Raw genomic sequence first — 26,818 nt, 5'->3', positions numbered from 1 at the left:
ACACACACACCAGTTCATATGGCAGCCGCACTCTATAGTTCGTACCTACCGCTGCGCTAATAGCCAAGTTGGAAACATCGGGCAGGCACAGCGTATCCTGGCAGCCTGCGTCTGTATGCTTCACGTATTCGGGTCATGGGTGTATGTGCAGGGGGCCCGGAGCCCCAGGGGGCCCATAAAGTCTCTCTTCCCCACATTGTAAACCAATGCTATCAATGAAGCTTTATAGTTTGGGGGCCCAGTTCCAGACTTTGTACTCGGGCCCCGCAGCTTCAAGTTACACCTCCAGATCAGGATAATGCTAGGCCATTCCAACCAGCCTGTGTGTGTGACCTGCAGTCGCTGGTAGTCGAAAAGCGGCCGGCCCCGGATGCGCGCTTCAGAGTGGACAGACAGCAGCGGACCCCCAATCACACAGGCCCAAGGCTTGCTATGTAGCACGGAATACCTCATTGGACTGCAGCACTCCACGCGGGCTGAGATACACGCTCCACGTGGGATGGGCAGTATTCGTCCATGAAGATCCAGGCCAACGTTTAGAGATGGAGCAACACTCGGGGAGCAAAGAACTCCAACGAACGGACGCCTACTTTACAAGGATGTATTGCTTTATTCAATGCATGGACACAGAAACAGTTCAACCGCTCGATTACAGACCGCAGTCAATACAGTAAAGAAAGAAATGTGTCTGTTTAATGTAAACTTGCATGGAGCTCGTTTGTCAGCCACTGACTGACTGAATGCTGAAACGTGGTCTAACGTTACATGCACCACCAGGGATAAGGCCTTGCCTATAAGCATTCCCCAGCTGGCAAAAACGGAACCTCCCTGCCTATTCCTCACCATGGAAGAACGGAACCTACCTTTTTTTAAAAAAAAGAAAGCCACAGCAGCAGCCAACTAGATTTTGGTAGGCCGCTGTCTCCCCCTTGTGTGCTGCATAAAAAATGCACTCCACTAAAAATAACAATGATCCACGAAATAGAGCGTATGGAGAGAACGAGGCTTCTAGATGAGCCGTCAGGCTATGATAAATTGTATCACACCTGGGCGATATGGATAGATGCCCGGAGCTCACCCCTATTTACCAAGTGGTTACAGACAGGGACATGTGAGTAACACGTTTAAACCACAATTGTAAAGAGAAACAACAATTCCGGAGCCCGCCCCCCCCCCCTTTTTGTTTTATTTTCTCTTTCTCCCGTGTCATAGATACCTACCCTCCCTTACCACTCCCCCCCCCTTACCCTCCCCTCATTCCCCTGTTTGTAGACCTTATAAAATATCACAGACAAACATGATATAGTTCAACTCGAAATTGATTTATTAAGTTTCATTGTCAAAGTTATTTTTACATTGCTTTGAGATAAGGCAAAAGTTTCCCCCCCTCCATGAAACCAATAAAACCTATATTGAATAAAATAAAAATGATGCAGTTACCGGTAGTTCTGCAGCTTCTTGGTGGAAATAAAGACCATCTCCCGTCTCCCAGCTGCAGCAGAGACTGACTGAAATGGCTGCCAAGCCCGGTATTAATGCTTCTAAATTGATGACATCACAAAGGAGTGACATCGTCAGCCTTCCAAACACCTGGCTCAATTGCATACAGTATGTATGTATGTATGCATGTATGTGAGTCTATCTATCTATCTATCTATCTATCTATCTATCTATCTATCTATCTTTATTAATTATGTAGAATATAGATATGGATTATTTCTAATTTACAGATTTTGTAGATATAGATTAAAGATAGATTTAAGATTGTATGTGTGTGTGTATATGTGTGTATGTGTGTGTGTGTGTGTGTGTGTGTGTGTGTGTGTGTATGTATGTATGTATGTATGTATGTATATATATATATATAATGTATATATGTAAAAAAAATATAAAATCTGTAGGTATGTATGTATGTATGGCGGGCGGGCAAAAAAGGCCTGCTGTATGTTTTTAAGTTCTTCGGATGACCATGCCGCTCTAATATTCTCCTTACTAGGGTCTACTAATGCTGGCCCAGGGGAAGGCAATAAAGCCCTATGGGGCCGAAGCCAATTTCCCTTATTTTAGGTAAAAAGTTTCCATCCGTCCCTACTCGAAATGCGGCTGGCCGAAGAGATCCCTCCAACCGACCGGCCGACGCACCTTCAGAGACAAACTAGTGCTTGCTTCTAGTGTCATCGCCGGCTTAACCCTCGTTTGTAGGGAGCTGACGAGTCCTGCAGCAGCAGGCTCTGCAAGCCTAGGATGCGTGAGCACGGTGCAAGAGGAAGGACTGAGGGTGTGAGGCTGGGCGCGGTTGAGAAGGCGTGGGGCGGGGCTATGGAAAGTTTTACTAGCTCTCCCAGCTGCCTGGGTGCATTGTGGGTGCGCCCAGAGTGCTGGCTGAGCGTGTTGCCTCAAGCCTTGGAAGTGGAGTTGGGCGGACCGGGCTACAGGTGAAACCCATTTCGGGTTATCGCTTCTCGGCCTTTTGGCTAAGATCAAGTGTAGTATCTGTTCTTATCAGTTTAATATCTGATACGTCCCCTATCTGGGGACCATATATTAAATGGATTTTTAGAACAGGGAGCTGGAAAAAGAGCTTGCTCTGTCCACTCCACGCATTGACCTGGTATTGCAGTACCTCCAGGACCGGTGCACCCCCTTTCCTACAGCAGTTTCCAAAAGCAGAAAAACAAAACTGACGAGCAAGAGGTGCAGCGCAGCTGTGGCGGCTGCTGCTACCACCACCCAAGCACTTTGATTGACACTCAGCCCGTCTGCTCGCAACATTGTATCCACTGAGCAGCTGCGTCTGCCAGAGTGTGCACAGCACAGGTACAACTGGAAGCAAAACAACACACACACCAGTTCATATGGCAGCCGCACTCTATAGTTCGTACCTACCGCTGCGCTAATAGCCAAGTTGGAAACATCGGGCAGGCACAGCGTATCCTGGCAGCCTGCGTCTGTATGCTTCACGTATTCGGGTCATGGGTGTATGTGCAGGGGGCCCGGAGCCCCAGGGGGCCCATAAAGTCTCTCTTCCCCACATTGTAAACCAATGCTATCAATGAAGCTTTATAGTTTGGGGGCCCAGTTCCAGACTTTGTACTCGGGCCCCGCAGCTTCAAGTTACACCTCCAGATCAGGATAATGCTAGGCCATTCCAACCAGCCTGTGTGTGTGACCTGCAGTCGCTGGTAGTCGAAAAGCGGCCGGCCCCGGATGCGCGCTTCAGAGTGGACAGACAGCAGCGGACCCCCAATCACACAGGCCCAAGGCTTGCTATGTAGCACGGAATACCTCATTGGACTGCAGCACTCCACGCGGGCTGAGATACACGCTCCACGTGGGATGGGCAGTATTCGTCCATGAAGATCCAGGCCAACGTTTAGAGATGGAGCAACACTCGGGGAGCAAAGAACTCCAACGAACGGACGTCTACTTTACAAGGATGTATTGCTTTATTCAATGCATGGACACAGAAACAGTTCAACCGCTCGATTACAGACCGCAGTCAATACAGTAAAGAAAGAAATGTGTCTGTTTAATGTAAACTTGCATGGAGCTCGTTTGTCAGCCACTGACTGACTGAATGCTGAAACGTGGTCTAACGTTACATGCACCACCAGGGATAAGGCCTTGCCTATAAGCATTCCCCAGCTGGCAAAAACGGAACCTCCCTGCCTATTCCTCACCATGGAAGAACGGAACCTACCTTTTTTTAAAAAAAAGAAAGCCACAGCAGCAGCCAACTAGATTTTGGTAGGCCGCTGTCTCCCCCTTGTGTGCTGCATAAAAAATGCACTCCACTAAAAATAACAATGATCCACGAAATAGAGCGTATGGAGAGAACGAGGCTTCTAGATGAGCCGTCAGGCTATGATAAATTGTATCACACCTGGGCGATATGGATAGATGCCCGGAGCTCACCCCTATTTACCAAGTGGTTACAGACAGGGACATGTGAGTAACACGTTTAAACCACAATTGTAAAGAGAAACAACAATTCCGGAGCCCGCCCCCCCCCCCCCTTTTTGTTTTATTTTCTCTTTCTCCCGTGTCATAGATACCTACCCTCCCTTACCACTCCCCCCCCCCCCCTTACCCTCCCCTCATTCCCCTGTTTGTAGACCTTATAAAATATCACAGACAAACATGATATAGTTCAACTCGAAATTGATTTATTAAGTTTCATTGTCAAAGTTATTTTTACATTGCTTTGAGATAAGGCAAAAGTTTCCCCCCCTCCATGAAACCAATAAAACCTATATTGAATAAAATAAAAATGATGCAGTTACCGGTAGTTCTGCAGCTTCTTGGTGGAAATAAAGACCATCTCCCGTCTCCCAGCTGCAGCAGAGACTGACTGAAATGGCTGCCAAGCCCGGTATTAATGCTTCTAAATTGATGACATCACAAAGGAGTGACATCGTCAGCCTTCCAAACACCTGGCTCAATTGCATACAGTATGTATGTATGTATGCATGTATGTGAGTCTATCTATCTATCTATCTATCTATCTATCTATCTTTATTAATTATGTAGAATATAGATATGGATTATTTCTAATTTACAGATTTTGTAGATATAGATTAAAGATAGATTTAAGATTGTATGTGTGTGTGTATATGTGTGTATGTGTGTGTGTGTGTGTGTGTGTGTGTGTGTGTGTGTGTGTATATATAATGTATATATGTAAAAAAAATATAAAATCTGTAGGTATGTATGTATGTATGGCGGGCGGGCAAAAAAGGCCTGCTGTATGTTTTTAAGTTCTTCGGATGACCATGCCGCTCTAATATTCTCCTTACTAGGGTCTACTAATGCTGGCCCAGGGGAAGGCAATAAAGCCCTATGGGGCCGAAGCCAATTTCCCTTATTTTAGGTAAAAAGTTTCCATCCGTCCCTACTCGAAATGCGGCTGGCCGAAGAGATCCCTCCAACCGACCGGCCGACGCACCTTCAGAGACAAACTAGTGCTTGCTTCTAGTGTCATCGCCGGCTTAACCCTCGTTTGTAGGGAGCTGACGAGTCCTGCAGCAGCAGGCTCTGCAAGCCTAGGATGCGTGAGCACGGTGCAAGAGGAAGGACTGAGGGTGTGAGGCTGGGCGCGGTTGAGAAGGCGTGGGGCGGGGCTATGGAAAGTTTTACTAGCTCTCCCAGCTGCCTGGGTGCATTGTGGGTGCGCCCAGAGTGCTGGCTGAGCGTGTTGCCTCAAGCCTTGGAAGTGGAGTTGGGCGGACCGGGCTACAGGTGAAACCCATTTCGGGTTATCGCTTCTCGGCCTTTTGGCTAAGATCAAGTGTAGTATCTGTTCTTATCAGTTTAATATCTGATACGTCCCCTATCTGGGGACCATATATTAAATGGATTTTTAGAACAGGGAGCTGGAAAAAGAGCTTGCTCTGTCCACTCCACGCATTGACCTGGTATTGCAGTACCTCCAGGACCGGTGCACCCCCTTTCCTACAGCAGTTTCCAAAAGCAGAAAAACAAAACTGACGAGCAAGAGGTGCAGCGCAGCTGTGGCGGCTGCTGCTACCACCACCCAAGCACTTTGATTGACACTCAGCCCGTCTGCTCGCAACATTGTATCCACTGAGCAGCTGCGTCTGCCAGAGTGTGCACAGCACAGGTACAACTGGAAGCAAAACAACACACACACCAGTTCATATGGCAGCCGCACTCTATAGTTCGTACCTACCGCTGCGCTAATAGCCAAGTTGGAAACATCGGGCAGGCACAGCGTATCCTGGCAGCCTGCGTCTGTATGCTTCACGTATTCGGGTCATGGGTGTATGTGCAGGGGGCCCGGAGCCCCAGGGGGCCCATAAAGTCTCTCTTCCCCACATTGTAAACCAATGCTATCAATGAAGCTTTATAGTTTGGGGGCCCAGTTCCAGACTTTGTACTCGGGCCCCGCAGCTTCAAGTTACACCTCCAGATCAGGATAATGCTAGGCCATTCCAACCAGCCTGTGTGTGTGACCTGCAGTCGCTGGTAGTCGAAAAGCGGCCGGCCCCGGATGCGCGCTTCAGAGTGGACAGACAGCAGCGGACCCCCAATCACACAGGCCCAAGGCTTGCTATGTAGCACGGAATACCTCATTGGACTGCAGCACTCCACGCGGGCTGAGATACACGCTCCACGTGGGATGGGCAGTATTCGTCCATGAAGATCCAGGCCAACGTTTAGAGATGGAGCAACACTCGGGGAGCAAAGAACTCCAACGAACGGACGTCTACTTTACAAGGATGTATTGCTTTATTCAATGCATGGACACAGAAACAGTTCAACCGCTCGATTACAGACCGCAGTCAATACAGTAAAGAAAGAAATGTGTCTGTTTAATGTAAACTTGCATGGAGCTCGTTTGTCAGCCACTGACTGACTGAATGCTGAAACGTGGTCTAACGTTACATGCACCACCAGGGATAAGGCCTTGCCTATAAGCATTCCCCAGCTGGCAAAAACGGAACCTCCCTGCCTATTCCTCACCATGGAAGAACGGAACCTACCTTTTTTTAAAAAAAAGAAAGCCACAGCAGCAGCCAACTAGATTTTGGTAGGCCGCTGTCTCCCCCTTGTGTGCTGCATAAAAAATGCACTCCACTAAAAATAACAATGATCCACGAAATAGAGCGTATGGAGAGAACGAGGCTTCTAGATGAGCCGTCAGGCTATGATAAATTGTATCACACCTGGGCGATATGGATAGATGCCCGGAGCTCACCCCTATTTACCAAGTGGTTACAGACAGGGACATGTGAGTAACACGTTTAAACCACAATTGTAAAGAGAAACAACAATCCCGGAGCCCGCCCCCCCCCCCCTTTTTGTTTTATTTTCTCTTTCTCCCGTGTCATAGATACCTACCCTCCCTTACCACTCCCCCCCCTTACCCTCCCCTCATTCCCCTGTTTGTAGACCTTATAAAATATCACAGACAAACATGATATAGTTCAACTCGAAATTGATTTATTAAGTTTCATTGTCAAAGTTATTTTTACATTGCTTTGAGATAAGGCAAAAGTTTCCCCCCCTCCATGAAACCAATAAAACCTATATTGAATAAAATAAAAATGATGCAGTTACCGGTAGTTCTGCAGCTTCTTGGTGGAAATAAAGACCATCTCCCGTCTCCCAGCTGCAGCAGAGACTGACTGAAATGGCTGCCAAGCCCGGTATTAATGCTTCTAAATTGATGACATCACAAAGGAGTGACATCGTCAGCCTTCCAAACACCTGGCTCAATTGCATACAGTATGTATGTATGTATGCATGTATGTGAGTCTATCTATCTATCTATCTATCTATCTATCTTTATTAATTATGTAGAATATAGATATGGATTATTTCTAATTTACAGATTTTGTAGATATAGATTAAAGATAGATTTAAGATTGTATGTGTGTGTGTATATGTGTGTATGTGTGTGTGTGTGTGTGTGTGTGTGTGTGTGTGTATGTATGTATGTATGTATGTATGTATATATATATATATATAATGTATATATGTAAAAAAAATATAAAATCTGTAGGTATGTATGTATGTATGGCGGGCGGGCAAAAAAGGCCTGCTGTATGTTTTTAAGTTCTTCGGATGACCATGCCGCTCTAATATTCTCCTTACTAGGGTCTACTAATGCTGGCCCAGGGGAAGGCAATAAAGCCCTATGGGGCCGAAGCCAATTTCCCTTATTTTAGGTAAAAAGTTTCCATCCGTCCCTACTCGAAATGCGGCTGGCCGAAGAGATCCCTCCAACCGACCGGCCGACGCACCTTCAGAGACAAACTAGTGCTTGCTTCTAGTGTCATCGCCGGCTTAACCCTCGTTTGTAGGGAGCTGACGAGTCCTGCAGCAGCAGGCTCTGCAAGCCTAGGATGCGTGAGCACGGTGCAAGAGGAAGGACTGAGGGTGTGAGGCTGGGCGCGGTTGAGAAGGCGTGGGGCGGGGCTATGGAAAGTTTTACTAGCTCTCCCAGCTGCCTGGGTGCATTGTGGGTGCGCCCAGAGTGCTGGCTGAGCGTGTTGCCTCAAGCCTTGGAAGTGGAGTTGGGCGGACCGGGCTACAGGTGAAACCCATTTCGGGTTATCGCTTCTCGGCCTTTTGGCTAAGATCAAGTGTAGTATCTGTTCTTATCAGTTTAATATCTGATACGTCCCCTATCTGGGGACCATATATTAAATGGATTTTTAGAACAGGGAGCTGGAAAAAGAGCTTGCTCTGTCCACTCCACGCATTGACCTGGTATTGCAGTACCTCCAGGACCGGTGCACCCCCTTTCCTACAGCAGTTTCCAAAAGCAGAAAAACAAAACTGACGAGCAAGAGGTGCAGCGCAGCTGTGGCGGCTGCTGCTACCACCACCCAAGCACTTTGATTGACACTCAGCCCGTCTGCTCGCAACATTGTATCCACTGAGCAGCTGCGTCTGCCAGAGTGTGCACAGCACAGGTACAACTGGAAGCAAAACAACACACACACCAGTTCATATGGCAGCCGCACTCTATAGTTCGTACCTACCGCTGCGCTAATAGCCAAGTTGGAAACATCGGGCAGGCACAGCGTATCCTGGCAGCCTGCGTCTGTATGCTTCACGTATTCGGGTCATGGGTGTATGTGCAGGGGGCCCGGAGCCCCAGGGGGCCCATAAAGTCTCTCTTCCCCACATTGTAAACCAATGCTATCAATGAAGCTTTATAGTTTGGGGGCCCAGTTCCAGACTTTGTACTCGGGCCCCGCAGCTTCAAGTTACACCTCCAGATCAGGATAATGCTAGGCCATTCCAACCAGCCTGTGTGTGTGACCTGCAGTCGCTGGTAGTCGAAAAGCGGCCGGCCCCGGATGCGCGCTTCAGAGTGGACAGACAGCAGCGGACCCCAAATCACACAGGCCCAAGGCTTGCTATGTAGCACGGAATACCTCATTGGACTGCAGCACTCCACGCGGGCTGAGATACACGCTCCACGTGGGATGGGCAGTATTCGTCCATGAAGATCCAGGCCAACGTTTAGAGATGGAGCAACACTCGGGGAGCAAAGAACTCCAACGAACGGACGTCTACTTTACAAGGATGTATTGCTTTATTCAATGCATGGACACAGAAACAGTTCAACCGCTCGATTACAGACCGCAGTCAATACAGTAAAGAAAGAAATGTGTCTGTTTAATGTAAACTTGCATGGAGCTCGTTTGTCAGCCACTGACTGACTGAATGCTGAAACGTGGTCTAACGTTACATGCACCACCAGGGATAAGGCCTTGCCTATAAGCATTCCCCAGCTGGCAAAAACGGAACCTCCCTGCCTATTCCTCACCATGGAAGAACGGAACCTACCTTTTTTTAAAAAAAAGAAAGCCACAGCAGCAGCCAACTAGATTTTGGTAGGCCGCTGTCTCCCCCTTGTGTGCTGCATAAAAAATGCACTCCACTAAAAATAACAATGATCCACGAAATAGAGCGTATGGAGAGAACGAGGCTTCTAGATGAGCCGTCAGGCTATGATAAATTGTATCACACCTGGGCGATATGGATAGATGCCCGGAGCTCACCCCTATTTACCAAGTGGTTACAGACAGGGACATGTGAGTAACACGTTTAAACCACAATTGTAAAGAGAAACAACAATTCCGGAGCCCGCCCCCCCCCCCCCCCCTTTTTGTTTTATTTTCTCTTTCTCCCGTGTCATAGATACCTACCCTCCCTTACCACTCCCCCCCCCCTTACCCTCCCCTCATTCCCCTGTTTGTAGACCTTATAAAATATCACAGACAAACATGATATAGTTCAACTCGAAATTGATTTATTAAGTTTCATTGTCAAAGTTATTTTTACATTGCTTTGAGATAAGGCAAAAGTTTCCCCCCCTCCATGAAACCAATAAAACCTATATTGAATAAAATAAAAATGATGCAGTTACCGGTAGTTCTGCAGCTTCTTGGTGGAAATAAAGACCATCTCCCGTCTCCCAGCTGCAGCAGAGACTGACTGAAATGGCTGCCAAGCCCGGTATTAATGCTTCTAAATTGATGACATCACAAAGGAGTGACATCGTCAGCCTTCCAAACACCTGGCTCAATTGCATACAGTATGTATGTATGTATGCATGTATGTGAGTCTATCTATCTATCTATCTATCTATCTTTATTAATTATGTAGAATATAGATATGGATTATTTCTAATTTACAGATTTTGTAGATATAGATTAAAGATAGATTTAAGATTGTATGTGTGTGTGTATATGTGTGTATGTGTGTGTGTGTGTGTGTGTGTGTGTGTGTATGTATGTATGTATGTATGTATGTATATATATATATATAATGTATATATGTAAAAAAAATATAAAATCTGTAGGTATGTATGTATGTATGGCGGGCGGGCAAAAAAGGCCTGCTGTATGTTTTTAAGTTCTTCGGATGACCATGCCGCTCTAATATTCTCCTTACTAGGGTCTACTAATGCTGGCCCAGGGGAAGGCAATAAAGCCCTATGGGGCCGAAGCCAATTTCCCTTATTTTAGGTAAAAAGTTTCCATCCGTCCCTACTCGAAATGCGGCTGGCCGAAGAGATCCCTCCAACCGACCGGCCGACGCACCTTCAGAGACAAACTAGTGCTTGCTTCTAGTGTCATCGCCGGCTTAACCCTCGTTTGTAGGGAGCTGACGAGTCCTGCAGCAGCAGGCTCTGCAAGCCTAGGATGCGTGAGCACGGTGCAAGAGGAAGGACTGAGGGTGTGAGGCTGGGCGCGGTTGAGAAGGCGTGGGGCGGGGCTATGGAAAGTTTTACTAGCTCTCCCAGCTGCCTGGGTGCATTGTGGGTGCGCCCAGAGTGCTGGCTGAGCGTGTTGCCTCAAGCCTTGGAAGTGGAGTTGGGCGGACCGGGCTACAGGTGAAACCCATTTCGGGTTATCGCTTCTCGGCCTTTTGGCTAAGATCAAGTGTAGTATCTGTTCTTATCAGTTTAATATCTGATACGTCCCCTATCTGGGGACCATATATTAAATGGATTTTTAGAACAGGGAGCTGGAAAAAGAGCTTGCTCTGTCCACTCCACGCATTGACCTGGTATTGCAGTACCTCCAGGACCGGTGCACCCCCTTTCCTACAGCAGTTTCCAAAAGCAGAAAAACAAAACTGACGAGCAAGAGGTGCAGCGCAGCTGTGGCGGCTGCTGCTACCACCACCCAAGCACTTTGATTGACACTCAGCCCGTCTGCTCGCAACATTGTATCCACTGAGCAGCTGCGTCTGCCAGAGTGTGCACAGCACAGGTACAACTGGAAGCAAAACAACACACACACCAGTTCATATGGCAGCCGCACTCTATAGTTCGTACCTACCGCTGCGCTAATAGCCAAGTTGGAAACATCGGGCAGGCACAGCGTATCCTGGCAGCCTGCGTCTGTATGCTTCACGTATTCGGGTCATGGGTGTATGTGCAGGGGGCCCGGAGCCCCAGGGGGCCCATAAAGTCTCTCTTCCCCACATTGTAAACCAATGCTATCAATGAAGCTTTATAGTTTGGGGGCCCAGTTCCAGACTTTGTACTCGGGCCCCGCAGCTTCAAGTTACACCTCCAGATCAGGATAATGCTAGGCCATTCCAACCAGCCTGTGTGTGTGACCTGCAGTCGCTGGTAGTCGAAAAGCGGCCGGCCCCGGATGCGCGCTTCAGAGTGGACAGACAGCAGCGGACCCCCAATCACACAGGCCCAAGGCTTGCTATGTAGCACGGAATACCTCATTGGACTGCAGCACTCCACGCGGGCTGAGATACACGCTCCACGTGGGATGGGCAGTATTCGTCCATGAAGATCCAGGCCAACGTTTAGAGATGGAGCAACACTCGGGGAGCAAAGAACTCCAACGAACGGACGTCTACTTTACAAGGATGTATTGCTTTATTCAATGCATGGACACAGAAACAGTTCAACCGCTCGATTACAGACCGCAGTCAATACAGTAAAGAAAGAAATGTGTCTGTTTAATGTAAACTTGCATGGAGCTCGTTTGTCAGCCACTGACTGACTGAATGCTGAAACGTGGTCTAACGTTACATGCACCACCAGGGATAAGGCCTTGCCTATAAGCATTCCCCAGCTGGCAAAAACGGAACCTCCCTGCCTATTCCTCACCATGGAAGAACGGAACCTACCTTTTTTTAAAAAAAAGAAAGCCACAGCAGCAGCCAACTAGATTTTGGTAGGCCGCTGTCTCCCCCTTGTGTGCTGCATAAAAAATGCACTCCACTAAAAATAACAATGATCCACGAAATAGAGCGTATGGAGAGAACGAGGCTTCTAGATGAGCCGTCAGGCTATGATAAATTGTATCACACCTGGGCGATATGGATAGATGCCCGGAGCTCACCCCTATTTACCAAGTGGTTACAGACAGGGACATGTGAGTAACACGTTTAAACCACAATTGTAAAGAGAAACAACAATTCCGGAGCCCGCCCCCCCCCCCCCTTTTTGTTTTATTTTCTCTTTCTCCCGTGTCATAGATACCTACCCTCCCTTACCACTCCCCCCCCCCCCCTTACCCTCCCCTCATTCCCCTGTTTGTAGACCTTATAAAATATCACAGACAAACATGATATAGTTCAACTCGAAATTGATTTATTAAGTTTCATTGTCAAAGTTATTTTTACATTGCTTTGAGATAAGGCAAAAGTTTCCCCCCCTCCATGAAACCAATAAAACCTATATTGAATAAAATAAAAATGATGCAGTTACCGGTAGTTCTGCAGCTTCTTGGTGGAAATAAAGACCATCTCCCGTCTCCCAGCTGCAGCAGAGACTGACTGAAATGGCTGCCAAGCCCGGTATTAATGCTTCTAAATTGATGACATCACAAAGGAGTGACATCGTCAGCCTTCCAAACACCTGGCTCAATTGCATACAGTATGTATGTATGTATGTATGCATGTATGTGAGTCTATCTATCTATCTATCTATCTTTATTAATTATGTAGAATATAGATATGGATTATTTCTAATTTACAGATTTTGTAGATATAGATTAAAGATAGATTTAAGATTGTATGTGTGTGTGTATATGTGTGTATGTGTGTGTGTGTGTGTGTGTGTGTGTGTGTGTGTGTGTGTGTGTGTATGTATGTATGTATGTATGTATGTATATATATATATATAATGTATATATGTAAAAAAAATATAAAATCTGTAGGTATGTATGTATGTATGGCGGGCGGGCAAAAAAGGCCTGCTGTATGTTTTTAAGTTCTTCGGATGACCATGCCGCTCTAATATTCTCCTTACTAGGGTCTACTAATGCTGGCCCAGGGGAAGGCAATAAAGCCCTATGGGGCCGAAGCCAATTTCCCTTATTTTAGGTAAAAAGTTTCCATCCGTCCCTACTCGAAATGCGGCTGGCCGAAGAGATCCCTCCAACCGACCGGCCGACGCACCTTCAGAGACAAACTAGTGCTTGCTTCTAGTGTCATCGCCGGCTTAACCCTCGTTTGTAGGGAGCTGACGAGTCCTGCAGCAGCAGGCTCTGCAAGCCTAGGATGCGTGAGCACGGTGCAAGAGGAAGGACTGAGGGTGTGAGGCTGGGCGCGGTTGAGAAGGCGTGGGGCGGGGCTATGGAAAGTTTTACTAGCTCTCCCAGCTGCCTGGGTGCATTGTGGGTGCGCCCAGAGTGCTGGCTGAGCGTGTTGCCTCAAGCCTTGGAAGTGGAGTTGGGCGGACCGGGCTACAGGTGAAACCCATTTCGGGTTATCGCTTCTCGGCCTTTTGGCTAAGATCAAGTGTAGTATCTGTTCTTATCAGTTTAATATCTGATACGTCCCCTATCTGGGGACCATATATTAAATGGATTTTTAGAACAGGGAGCTGGAAAAAGAGCTTGCTCTGTCCACTCCACGCATTGACCTGGTATTGCAGTACCTCCAGGACCGGTGCACCCCCTTTCCTACAGCAGTTTCCAAAAGCAGAAAAACAAAACTGACGAGCAAGAGGTGCAGCGCAGCTGTGGCGGCTGCTGCTACCACCACCCAAGCACTTTGATTGACACTCAGCCCGTCTGCTCGCAACATTGTATCCACTGAGCAGCTGCGTCTGCCAGAGTGTGCACAGCACAGGTACAACTGGAAGCAAAACAACACACACACCAGTTCATATGGCAGCCGCACTCTATAGTTCGTACCTACCGCTGCGCTAATAGCCAAGTTGGAAACATCGGGCAGGCACAGCGTATCCTGGCAGCCTGCGTCTGTATGCTTCACGTATTCGGGTCATGGGTGTATGTGCAGGGGGCCCGGAGCCCCAGGGGGCCCATAAAGTCTCTCTTCCCCACATTGTAAACCAATGCTATCAATGAAGCTTTATAGTTTGGGGGCCCAGTTCCAGACTTTGTACTCGGGCCCCGCAGCTTCAAGTTACACCTCCAGATCAGGATAATGCTAGGCCATTCCAACCAGCCTGTGTGTGTGACCTGCAGTCGCTGGTAGTCGAAAAGCGGCCGGCCCCGGATGCGCGCTTCAGAGTGGACAGACAGCAGCGGACCCCCAATCACACAGGCCCAAGGCTTGCTATGTAGCACGGAATACCTCATTGGACTGCAGCACTCCACGCGGGCTGAGATACACGCTCCACGTGGGATGGGCAGTATTCGTCCATGAAGATCCAGGCCAACGTTTAGAGATGGAGCAACACTCGGGGAGCAAAGAACTCCAACGAACGGACGTCTACTTTACAAGGATGTATTGCTTTATTCAATGCATGGACACAGAAACAGTTCAACCGCTCGATTACAGACCGCAGTCAATACAGTAAAGAAAGAAATGTGTCTGTTTAATGTAAACTTGCATGGAGCTCGTTTGTCAGCCACTGACTGACTGAATGCTGAAACGTGGTCTAACGTTACATGCACCACCAGGGATAAGGCCTTGCCTATAAGCATTCCCCAGCTGGCAAAAACGGAACCTCCCTGCCTATTCCTCACCATGGAAGAACGGAACCTACCTTTTTTTAAAAAAAAGAAAGCCACAGCAGCAGCCAACTAGATTTTGGTAGGCCGCTGTCTCCCCCTTGTGTGCTGCATAAAAAATGCACTCCACTAAAAATAACAATGATCCACGAAATAGAGCGTATGGAGAGAACGAGGCTTCTAGATGAGCCGTCAGGCTATGATAAATTGTATCACACCTGGGCGATATGGATAGATGCCCGGAGCTCACCCCTATTTACCAAGTGGTTACAGACAGGGACATGTGAGTAACACGTTTAAACCACAATTGTAAAGAGAAACAACAATTCCGGAGCCCGCCCCCCCCCCCCCCCCCCCTTTTTGTTTTATTTTCTCTTTCTCCCGTGTCATAGATACCTACCCTCCCTTACCACTCCCCCCCCCCCTTACCCTCCCCTCATTCCCCTGTTTGTAGACCTTATAAAATATCACAGACAAACATGATATAGTTCAACTCGAAATTGATTTATTAAGTTTCATTGTCAAAGTTATTTTTACATTGCTTTGAGATAAGGCAAAAGTTTCCCCCCCTCCATGAAACCAATAAAACCTATATTGAATAAAATAAAAATGATGCAGTTACCGGTAGTTCTGCAGCTTCTTGGTGGAAATAAAGACCATCTCCCGTCTCCCAGCTGCAGCAGAGACTGACTGAAATGGCTGCCAAGCCCGGTATTAATGCTTCTAAATTGATGACATCACAAAGGAGTGACATCGTCAGCCTTCCAAACACCTGGCTCAATTGCATACAGTATGTATGTATGTATGCATGTATGTGAGTCTATCTATCTATCTATCTATCTATCTATCTTTATTAATTATGTAGAATATAGATATGGATTATTTCTAATTTACAGATTTTGTAGATATAGATTAAAGATAGATTTAAGATTGTATGTGTGTGTGTATATGTGTGTATGTGTGTGTGTGTGTGTGTGTGTGTGTGTGTGTGTGTATGTATGTATGTATGTATGTATGTATATATATATATATAATGTATATATGTAAAAAAAATATAAAATCTGTAGGTATGTATGTATGTATGGCGGGCGGGCAAAAAAGGCCTGCTGTATGTTTTTAAGTTCTTCGGATGACCATGCCGCTCTAATATTCTCCTTACTAGGGTCTACTAATGCTGGCCCAGGGGAAGGCAATAAAGCCCTATGGGGCCGAAGCCAATTTCCCTTATTTTAGGTAAAAAGTTTCCATCCGTCCCTACTCGAAATGCGGCTGGCCGAAGAGATCCCTCCAACCGACCGGCCGACGCACCTTCAGAGACAAACTAGTGCTTGCTTCTAGTGTCATCGCCGGCTTAACCCTCGTTTGTAGGGAGCTGACGAGTCCTGCAGCAGCAGGCTCTGCAAGCCTAGGATGCGTGAGCACGGTGCAAGAGGAAGGACTGAGGGTGTGAGGCTGGGCGCGGTTGAGAAGGCGTGGGGCGGGGCTATGGAAAGTTTTACTAGCTCTCCCAGCTGCCTGGGTGCATTGTGGGTGCGCCCAGAGTGCTGGCTGAGCGTGTTGCCTCAAGCCTTGGAAGTGGAGTTGGGCGGACCGGGCTACAGGTGAAACCCATTTCGGGTTATCGCTTCTCGGCCTTTTGGCTAGATCAAGTGCAGTTGGTCTGGTCAGGGGCTTGAGTGATCTGGGTTAGCCCAGCGATCACCGTACTGCTTGGCAGTAGTCACACTGTGATTTTTCAGAAATCGACAGACTTATTGAAGATGTCTGGGATCCAGAATACCATACGTTTCATGGTGGACAGTAAGGATGGGACCAAGAATACCGTCGTGTATGTTGTCCGGGACATTATTATGGTGGAAATCGGAGTGCCCAAAGATGAGATCTTTTGCGTCCAGGATTTTCCGAGACTCGGCCAATACGACGTCACTTTCTGCGGAGAAGGAGTTTGTCTGAACGTGTACGAGTGGTTGAGGAGCCATAAAGACATTCCGCTACTACGGGGTGTAAAGGTAATCCCTTTATTTGGCATACAAGAGAAACCATTAATCTTGCATGTATACAACCCGTACACAGATAAGGACATGATAGTGAACTTTCTCAAGCGTTACTGTGATGTGGTTAAAGGTGGCGAAAAAATGACTAATATACTTGGCATTTTTAACTCCAAGTACAAGTTTTGGGTTAGGCTGAGAATGGACGCTACCAAAATTGGGGGAGTGACGCATCCACCTGCGAATTTTACCATAGCAGGTAACCGGGGATATCTTTACTACCCGGGGCAACCGACCTTCTGCAGGAATTGCAACCAGTTTGGGCACACTAAGGAAGACTGTTCCAGTGGTCTAGTCTGCAGAAACTGCCAGGAGACCGGGCATCACGCTGGCAGTTGTCCAAAGCCGAAATGCTGCGACCTGTGTGGCGATAATGACCATATGTGCAGGGACTGTCCGTTAAACCTACCGTCCAGGGGCGCCTGGAAGACTAAATCCTACGCGGCGGCTACTAGTCGTGAGGCTACTACCATTCATGTGGCTCCTACTAGTAATGTGGCTTCTACTAGCAGTGCAACACCTGTTGCTATAAGTGAGGTTGCTACTGTGACTAAGCCTGTGGTGACTGCGGCGGAGAACACTGCAAGACCTCCCCAGACTACTGAGAAGGATAAGCCTGCGGGGTCAAAAAATCCTAAAACTGCAGAGGTAGAAGAGAACATCAGGAGGAAGATTGGGAGTCATAAGCCCAATGTTGGGAGTGCTACTCCTGAAGACCAGGTGGCGGGAGTAATTAGGCAGTTGGAAGAGATAATTGAAGAGGTGGACAGCCCCATTAACCCCTCGGGAAAGATTGAGGAGTTTTCGTCTCCTGAAGCAGTCCTGTGCAAGAGGGAGGGGGGAGGTGGACTTGATGTCTCCAGCGAGGAGGAATTTGTGCAGGTTGCGGACCAAAACACAGCGAAAAAGAGAAAGTGCACAAAGAGTAGAGAGACGCTTATGGAGGTCAGTAACCCCTTTGAGACTCTGGCGCAGGACCTTGAGTGCTCAGGTGAGAGTGGCGAGGAGGTATAATCTGAGCCGCTATGAGTGCATATATCCTGGTTTTGTGGTTTAGCCACTTTAAAGGTGAAGATATATATACAGTATATGACTTTCTTGTTTTGCATGAGCTGTGATATGTTGCTATAAGCTTACACCTGAGATATGGTTCTAAATATATGCTCCCAGAATGTAAGAGTTTTCAAGTCAAAGGCCAGAAGAGTTGCAGTTTTTGATTTTTTGCGTCAGAAAAAAGCTGACTTATTTTGCGTTCAGGAGTGCGGTATAGACTCTGATATCAGCCCTTCAGAATGGCCTTATGGTGCTGCTGTGTGGTCTGGGAGCATATATAATAAGAATGACGGAGTGGGTATACTGGTTAACTCCAGAGAATTGGCGCTACAGAGCAGCGAGGTCATCGAGGCGGGGAGATGCATCTCCGCAGTGCTGCTATACAGAGGCATACGTTTCCGCGTTATTAACGTGTACGCTCCTGCTGAGAAACAGGAGAGGAGCGCCTTATTTGACAAAATTAAATTATTTTTGCAAGGAAGGATACCAACTGTCCTCATAGGAGATATGAACTGTGACATCACCAGAAAAGCATTTGATGTGTCTGCAAAGCTTTTATTTGAATTGTGTTGTGATTTTCGTTTAAAAGATATACAGCAAGCATGTGGCATATCCCCACAGCTAAGTACTTACCATGCGGACAGGGGTGGGGTCCACTCCAAAATTGATTATTGTTTTCTGTCTGAAGATATAACTGCAGTAAGTTATACACAAGAAATGACCTTTTTTTCAGATCACGAGTGTTTGTTATGTGGGGTGGAGGTGGGGAACAGTGTTGTGTGGGGGAGGGGAGTCTGGAAGCTGAACCTGAAGCTTCTGGAGGGGCAGGATATCCAAAAACAATATGAAGGCCTATATAGAAAGTGGAGGGAGAGAAGAGGCGAGTTTATAAATATCCTAAATTGGTGGGACTGGGTAAAGGGGAAAACTAAGGCTTTTTTTAAGTCTGTAGGGCATAAAGTAGCCAGGAAAAGGAAGACGGAGTATGTGAGGCTCAGCAACAGACTAAGCTTCTTGATAAAGTTGCGGGACGGCGGGATAGATACACAAGAGGATATCCTAAAGTGTAGGCGAGAAATTAATAGTTACCTAGTGGAGAAAGGGAAGGGCATAATGTACCGCGCCAAGTTGGATAAGATGCTACATGATGAGACATGCTCGCGGTTTTTCTTTAAAAAAGTATTCTCAAAAAAGCCAACTTTTGAAGTAATAGAGAGAGAGACAGGAGGGGAAGTGAGGGGGGAGGAGGTGCATGAGGAGATAGCGTCCTTCTATGAGGAGTTATACAAAGAAAAATGGAGGGATGAAGTCCTGGAGAGTGACATGTTAAGCATGCTTGAAAACAAGTTAGGAGAGGCGGAGCAAGCATCCGTCAACCAAGATATTACCACTAAAGAAGTGTGGGAGGCGGTCCGGAGCATGGGCGCTAATAAAACGCCTGGTATGGATGGGTTACCTATAGAGTATTATCGTATGCTGTGGAGTGTGATAGGGAAAGATGTGTGTGAAGTGTGCCAGTACATGTGGGTGAATGTGGACATGGCTGAAAGTATGCGAGGTGGAGTGGTTGTCTTAATACCCAAAAAGGGCGATTTGAAAAACGTAAAAAACTGGCGCCCGATTACGCTTTTAAATACTGATTATAAGATCTACGCTAAAATTATTGCAAATCGGATGCGTGCGGTAGTAGAGAGTGTGGTGAGCGAGGACCAGTACTGTGCGGTGCCTGGTAGGAGAGTACATGAGAGTCTGTGTCTGGTGCGGGATTGTCTGGGTGATTGTAAGGAGCGAAAGAAGAGTGTGTATGTGGTGAGCTTGGACTTTGAAAAAGCGTATGACAGGTTGTCGCATGGATTCTTGTTCCGAGTGTTGGTGTGCATGGGGTTCCCGGGTATGTTTGTAGAGCGAGTGAGGAGTCTGTATGAAAGGATTTATAGTAGTATGTTAGTGAATGGGAAGGTTGGAAGGAGAGTGAATGTGATGTCTGGTGTGCGTCAGGGGTGTCCGCTGTCGGCCGTGGTTTTCATCTGCGCCATGGAGCCGTTACTATGCCTGATAAGACAGGATAAGATGGTGAGGGGGATCCACATCCCAGGTAGTGACGGCAGAGAGCTGAAGGTATGTGCGTATATGGATGATGTGTGTGTGATGTGTGAGTCTGAGAGTGCAGTGAGGAGAGTGAAGCTATTAGTGTCCGTGTTTTGTGGTGCGTCTGCGTTCCGTATTAACTGGGACAAAAGTGAGTGCAAGGTGTTTGGTGAGACTGGAGTGGATGCAGATATAGGTTTAAATATTGTGTCCGGGCCAATTAAAATCTTAGGCATCAAATTCAATAATAACTTACAGGGGGAAGAGAGCTGGGAGGAGACAAAGCAGAAGGTAGAGAGAAGGCTAGATTTCTGGAAATTGCGCAATCTTACCATGATAGGCAAAATTCTCATATTAAAAAGCGTAATTTTACCAATCTTTCTATACGTGGCATTAGTTTTCCCTCCGGGATACATGAGTCAGAGGAGGATAAACAGAGTCATGTTTCTGTTTTTTTGGGGGTCCAAGATGGAACGCTTGAGGAGGGAGGTAGTACACAAGACATGGGAGAGAGGAGGGATGGGCTTCCCAAATTTAGAGGCATATTTTGGATGTAACAGCATAGTCTTTCTACTGAGTATGTTACACAAGACTACAAAAGGGGCGTGCATGATGCGGTATTTAGCAGGGAGATGGTTCGTGCGCATGAAATGGTGCGAATACGACTTGAGGAAACCAGTCGCTTTCCAAATCCCTAAGTGGTATGAATGGACAGCATGTTTTGTGGCGAAGTTTGAGTTGGATGACTGTGAAGTGAATGTACTTAAGAATAAGCGAATGGTGAAACGAATGATTGAGAGTAAGGATGAGGTGTCTGATATTAATTCTGTTAGCAGAGTGAATGTGGAGAGAGTGTGGAAGAAAGTGCGGATGGATGGGATGAGCAATAGGCAGAGTGAGATTGTATGGCAGAGTCTGCATGGCGTGTTACCGGTGCGAGAGTTTCAGCGTGTGAGAGGTTTGGTGAGGAGTGAGAGATGTCCGAGAGAGGGGTGCGGTGGATGTGAGAATGTGGTTCATTTATTTTGGAACTGCAGCCATGCACAAAATGTGCTGCGGAGACTTGGCTCGTTATGTAAGGAGATAACAGGAGTTAATTTCATGTCCTTTGAGTTAGTTATGTTTGGTTTAGGTGTGAGAGGCAGTGTGAGAGAGAGACTGTTGTGGCTGTTTATGGCGTGTGTGAAGGAAGTGTTGTGGGATGTAAGGAATGTGTATGTGTTCAAGAGGAAGGATGTAAGTGAGAGGGACAGCGTGCGAATGGTGTTGGGGAAATTATACTTTATTTATTTATGGGATAAAAGAAAGGATGGAGTCGATGCGGAAGGAATATGGAAGGTTAAAAAATGGATACAATTAGTTGATTTGTCATGATTTGTAATGTATTTATGTTGTATAAATGTGATGGATTTATTATGTTGTGAATAAATAAAAACCTTTGGTTTATAAAAAAAAAAAAAAAATCTGTTCTTATCAGTTTAATATCTGATACGTCCCCTATCTGGGGACCATATATTAAATGGATTTTTAGAACAGGGAGCTGGAAAAAGAGCTTGCTCTGTCCACTCCACGCATTGACCTGGTATTGCAGTACCTCCAGGACCGGTGCACCCCCTTTCCTACAGCAGTTTCCAAAAGCAGAAAAACAAAACTGTCGAGCAAGAGGTGCAGCGCAGCTGTGGCGGCTGCTGCTACCACCACCCAAGCACTTTGATTGACACTCAGCCCGTCTGCTCGCAACATTGTATCCACTGAGCAGCTGCGTCTGCCAGAGTGTGCACAGCACAGGTACAACTGGAAGCAAAACAACACACACACCAGTTCATATGGCAGCCGCACTCTATAGTTCGTACCTACCGCTGCGCTAATAGCCAAGTTGGAAACATCGGGCAGGCACAGCGTATCCTGGCAGCCTGCGTCTGTATGCTTCACGTATTCGGGTCATGGGTGTATGTGCAGGGGGCCCGGAGCCCCAGGGGGCCCATAAAGTCTCTCTTCCCCACATTGTAAACCAATGCTATCAATGAAGCTTTATAGTTTGGGGGCCCAGTTCCAGACTTTGTACTCGGGCCCCGCAGCTTCAAGTTACACCTCCAGATCAGGATAAGGCTAGGCCATTCCAACCAGCCTGTGTGTGTGACCTGCAGTCGCTGGTAGTCGAAAAGCGGCCGGCCCCGGATGCGCGCTTCAGAGTGGACAGACAGCAGCGGACCCCCAATCACACAGGCCCAAGGCTTGCTATGTAGCACGGAATACCTCATTGGACTGCAGCACTCCACGCGGGCTGAGATACACGCTCCACGTGGGATGGGCAGTATTCGTCCATGAAGATCCAGGCCAACGTTTAGAGATGGAGCAACACTCGGGGAGCAAAGAACTCCAACGAACGGACGTCTACTTTACAAGGATGTATTGCTTTATTCAATGCATGGACACAGAAACAGTTCAACCGCTCGATTACAGACCGCAGTCAATACAGTAAAGAAAGAAATGTGTCTGTTTAATGTAAACTTGCATGGAGCTCGTTTGTCAGCCACTGACTGACTGAATGCTGAAACGTGGTCTAACGTTACATGCACCACCAGGGATAAGGCCTTGCCTATAAGCATTCCCCAGCTGGCAAAAATGGAACCTCCCTGCCTATTCCTCACCATGGAAGAACGGAACCTACCTTTTTTTAAAAAAAAGAAAGCCACAGCAGCAGCCAACTAGATTTTGGTAGGCCGCTGTCTCCCCCTTGTGTGCTGCATAAAAAATGCACTCCACTAAAAATAACAATGATCCACGAAATAGAGCGTATGGAGAGAACGAGGCTTCTAGATGAGCCGTCAGGCTATGATAAATTGTATCACACCTGGGCGATATGGATAGATGCCCGGAGCTCACCCCTATTTACCAAGTGGTTACAGACAGGGACATGTGAGTAACACGTTTAAACCACAATTGTAAAGAGAAACAACAATTCCGGAGCCCGCCCCCCCCCCCCTTTTTGTTTTATTTTCTCTTTCTCCCGTGTCATAGATACCTACCCTCCCTTACCACTCCCCCCCCCCCTTACCCTCCCCTCATTCCCCTGTTTGTAGACCTTATAAAATATCACAGACAAACATGATATAGTTCAACTCGAAATTGATTTATTAAGTTTCATTGTCAAAGTTATTTTTACATTGCTTTGAGATAAGGCAAAAGTTTCCCCCCCTCCATGAAACCAATAAAACCTATATTGAATAAAATAAAAATGATGCAGTTACCGGTAGTTCTGCAGCTTCTTGGTGGAAATAAAGACCATCTCCCGTCTCCCAGCTGCAGCAGAGACTGACTGAAATGGCTGCCAAGCCCGGTATTAATGCTTCTAAATTGATGACATCACAAAGGAGTGACATCATCAGCCTTCCAAACACCTGGCTCAATTGCATACAGTATGTATGTATGTATGTATGCATGTATGTGAGTCTATCTATCTATCTATCTATCTATCTATCTATCTATCTATCTATCTTTATTAATTATGTAGAATATAGATATGGATTATTTCTAAATTACAGATTTTGTAGATATAGATTAAAGATAGATTTAAGATTGTTTGTGTGTGTATGTGTGTGTGTATATAAGTGTGTGTGTGTGTATATATATATATATATATATATATATATATATATATATATATATAGTGTGTGTATATATATATAATGTATATATGTAAAAAAAATATAAAATCTGTAGTTATGTATGTATGTATGTATGTATGTATGTATGGCGGGAAAAAAAGGCCTGCTGTATGTTTTTAAGTTCTTCGGATGACCATGCCGCTCTAATATTCTCCTTACTAGGGTCTACTAATGCTGGCCCAGGGGAAGGCAATAAAGCCCTATGGGGCCGAAGCCAATTTCCCTTATTTTAGGTAAAAAGTTTCCATCCGTCCCTACTCGAAATGCGGCTGGCCGAAGAGATCCCTCCAACCGACCGGCCGACGCACCTTCAGAGACAAACTAGTGCTTGCTTCTAGTGTCATCGCCGGCTTAACCCTCGTTTGTAGGGAGCTGACGAGTCCTGCAGCAGCAGGCTCTGCAAGCCTAGGATGCGTGAGCTCGGTGCAAGAGGAAGGACTGAGGGTGTGAGGCTGGGCGCGGTTGAGAAGGCGTGGGGCGGGGCTATGTAAAGTTTTACAAGCTCTCCCCGCTGCCTGGGTGCATTGTGGGTGCGCCCAGAGTGCTGGCTGAGCGTGTTGCCTCAAGCCTTAGAAGTGGAGTTGGGCGGACCGGGCTACAGGTGAAACCCATTTCGGGTTATCGCTTCTCGGCCTTTTGGCTAAGATCAAGTGTAGTATCTGTTCTTATCAGTTTAATATCTGATACGTCCCCTATCTGGGGACCATATATTAAATGGATTTTTAGAACAGGGAGCTGGAAAAAGAGCTTGCTCTGTCCACTCCACGCATTGACCTGGTATTGCAGTACCTCCAGGACCGGTGCACCCCCTTTCCTACAACCGTTTCCAAAAGCAGAAAAACAACACCGACGAGCAAGAGGTGCAGCGCAGCTGTGGCGGCGGCTGCTGCTACCACCACCACCCAAGCACTTTGATTGACACTCAGCCCGTCTGCTCGCAACATTGTATCCACTGAGCAGCTGCGTCTGCCAGAGTGTGCACAGCACAGGTACAACTGGAAGCAAAACAACACACACACCAGTTCATATGGCAGCCGCACTCTATAGTTCGTACCTACCGCTGCGCTAATAGCCAAGTTGGAAACATCGGGCAGGCACAGCGTATCCTGGCAGCCTGCGTCTGTATGCTCCACGTATTCGGGTCATGGGTGTATGTGCAGGGGGCCCGGAGCCCTAGGGGGCCCATAAAGTCTCTCTTCCCCACATTGTAAACCAATGCTATCAATGAAGCTTTATAGTTTGGGGGCCCAGTTCCAGACTTTGTACTGGGGCCCCGCAGCTTCAAGTTACACCTCCGGATCAGGATAATGCTAGGCCATTCCAACCAGCCTGTGTGTGTGACCTGCAGTCGCTGGTAGTCGAAAAGCGGCCGGCCCCGGATGCGCGCTTCAGAGTGGACAGACAGCAGCGGACCCCCAATCACACAGGCCCAAGGCTTGCTATGTAGCACGGAATACCTCATTGGACTGCAGCACTCCACGCGGGCTGAGATACACGCTCCACGTGGGATGGGCAGTATTCGTCCATGAAGATCCAGGCCAACGTTTAGAGATGGAGCAACACTCGGGGAGCAAAGAACTCCAACGAACGGACGTCTACTTTACAAGGATGTATTGCTTTATTCAATGCATGGACACAGAAACAGTTCAACCGCTCGATTACAGACCGCAGTCAATACAGTAAAGAAAGAAATGTGTCTGTTTAATGTAAACTTGCATGGAGCTCGTTTGTCAGCCACTGACTGACTGAATGCTGAAACGTGGTCTAACGTTACATGCACCACCAGGGATAAGGCCTTGCCTATAAGCATTCCCCAGCTGGCAAAAACGGAACCTCCCTGCCTATTCCTCACCATGGAAGAACGGAACCTACCTTTTTTTTTTAAAAAAAGAAAGCCACAGCAGCAGCCAACTCGATTTTGGTAGGCCGCTGTCTCCCCCTTGTGTGCTGCATAAAAAATGCACTCCACTAAAAATAACATTGATCCACGAAATAGAGCGTAGGGAGAGAATGAGGCTTCAAGATGAGCCGTCAGGCTATGATAAATTGTATCACACCTGGGCGATATGGATAGATGCCCGGAGCTCACCCCTATTTACTAGGTGGTTACAGACAGGGACATGTGAGTAACACGTTTAAACCACAATCGTAAAGAGAAACAACAATCCCGGAGCCCGCCCCCCCCCCTTTTTGTTTTATTTTCTCTTTCTCCCGTGTCATAGATACCTACCATCCCTTACCACTCCCCCCCTTACCCTCCCCTCATTCCCCTGTTTGTAGACCTTATAAAATATCACAGACAAACATGATATAGTTCAACTCGAAATTGATTTATTAAGTTTCATTGTCAAAGTTAATTTTACATTGCTTTGAGATAAGGCAAAAGTTTCCCCCCCCTCCATGAAACCAATAAAACCTATATTGAATAAAATAAAAATGATGCAGTTACCGGTAGTTCTGCAGCTTCTTGGTGGAAATAAAGACCATCTCCCGTCTCCCAGCTGCAGCAGAGACTGACTGAAATGGCTGCCAAGCCCGGTATTAATGCTTCTAAATTGATGACATCACAAAGGAGTGACATCATCAGCCTTCCAAACACCTGGCTCAATTGCATACAGTATGTATGTATGTATGTATGCATGTATGTGAGTCTATCTATCTATCTATCTATCTATCTTTATTAATTATGTAGAATATAGATATGGATTATTTCTAAATTACAGATTTTGTAGATATAGATTAAAGATAGATTTAAGATTGTTTGTGTGTGTATGTGTGTGTGTATATAAGTGTGTGTGTGTGTATATATATATATATATATATATATATATAGTGTGTGTATATATATATAATGTATATATGTAAAAAAAATATAAAATCTGTAGTTATGTATGTATGTATGTATGTATGTATGTATGGCGGGAAAAAAAGGCCTGCTGTATGTTTTTAAGTTCTTCGGATGACCATGCCGCTCTAATATTCTCCTTACTAGGGTCTACTAATGCTGGCCCAGGGGAAG

General features: G+C 46.7%; 7 non-coding genes across 7 annotated transcripts; all 7 read left to right on the top strand.

Annotated features, from left to right (window-relative positions):
• The first annotated feature begins 2,454 nt into the window (after positions 1-2,454).
• Positions 2,455-2,645, top strand: LOC136573728 (U2 spliceosomal RNA). Its single transcript, XR_010785950.1, has one exon. It is a non-coding gene; the product is annotated as a U2 spliceosomal RNA (small nuclear RNA).
• A 2,612-nt stretch (positions 2,646-5,257) lies between these two features.
• On the top strand, positions 5,258-5,448 carry LOC136573727 (U2 spliceosomal RNA). The gene has a single exon (XR_010785949.1). It is a non-coding gene; the product is annotated as a U2 spliceosomal RNA (small nuclear RNA).
• A 2,630-nt stretch (positions 5,449-8,078) lies between these two features.
• Positions 8,079-8,269, top strand: LOC136573726 (U2 spliceosomal RNA). The gene has a single exon (XR_010785948.1). It is a non-coding gene; the product is annotated as a U2 spliceosomal RNA (small nuclear RNA).
• Positions 8,270-10,895: 2,626 nt separating this feature from the next.
• LOC136573725 (U2 spliceosomal RNA) lies at positions 10,896-11,086 on the top strand. Its single transcript, XR_010785947.1, has one exon. It is a non-coding gene; the product is annotated as a U2 spliceosomal RNA (small nuclear RNA).
• Positions 11,087-13,728: 2,642 nt separating this feature from the next.
• Positions 13,729-13,919, top strand: LOC136573724 (U2 spliceosomal RNA). Its single transcript, XR_010785946.1, has one exon. It is a non-coding gene; the product is annotated as a U2 spliceosomal RNA (small nuclear RNA).
• Positions 13,920-21,562: 7,643 nt separating this feature from the next.
• Positions 21,563-21,747, top strand: LOC136573888 (U2 spliceosomal RNA). The gene has a single exon (XR_010786103.1). It is a non-coding gene; the product is annotated as a U2 spliceosomal RNA (small nuclear RNA).
• A 2,672-nt stretch (positions 21,748-24,419) lies between these two features.
• Positions 24,420-24,610, top strand: LOC136573723 (U2 spliceosomal RNA). Its single transcript, XR_010785945.1, has one exon. It is a non-coding gene; the product is annotated as a U2 spliceosomal RNA (small nuclear RNA).
• Positions 24,611-26,818: the final 2,208 nt, after the last annotated feature.

This window comes from Eleutherodactylus coqui, chromosome 7 (assembly GCF_035609145.1).
Source record: "Eleutherodactylus coqui strain aEleCoq1 chromosome 7, aEleCoq1.hap1, whole genome shotgun sequence".
Lineage (NCBI taxonomy): Eukaryota > Metazoa > Chordata > Amphibia > Anura > Eleutherodactylidae > Eleutherodactylus > Eleutherodactylus coqui.
This window is presented reverse-complemented; position numbering and strand designations above follow the sequence as displayed.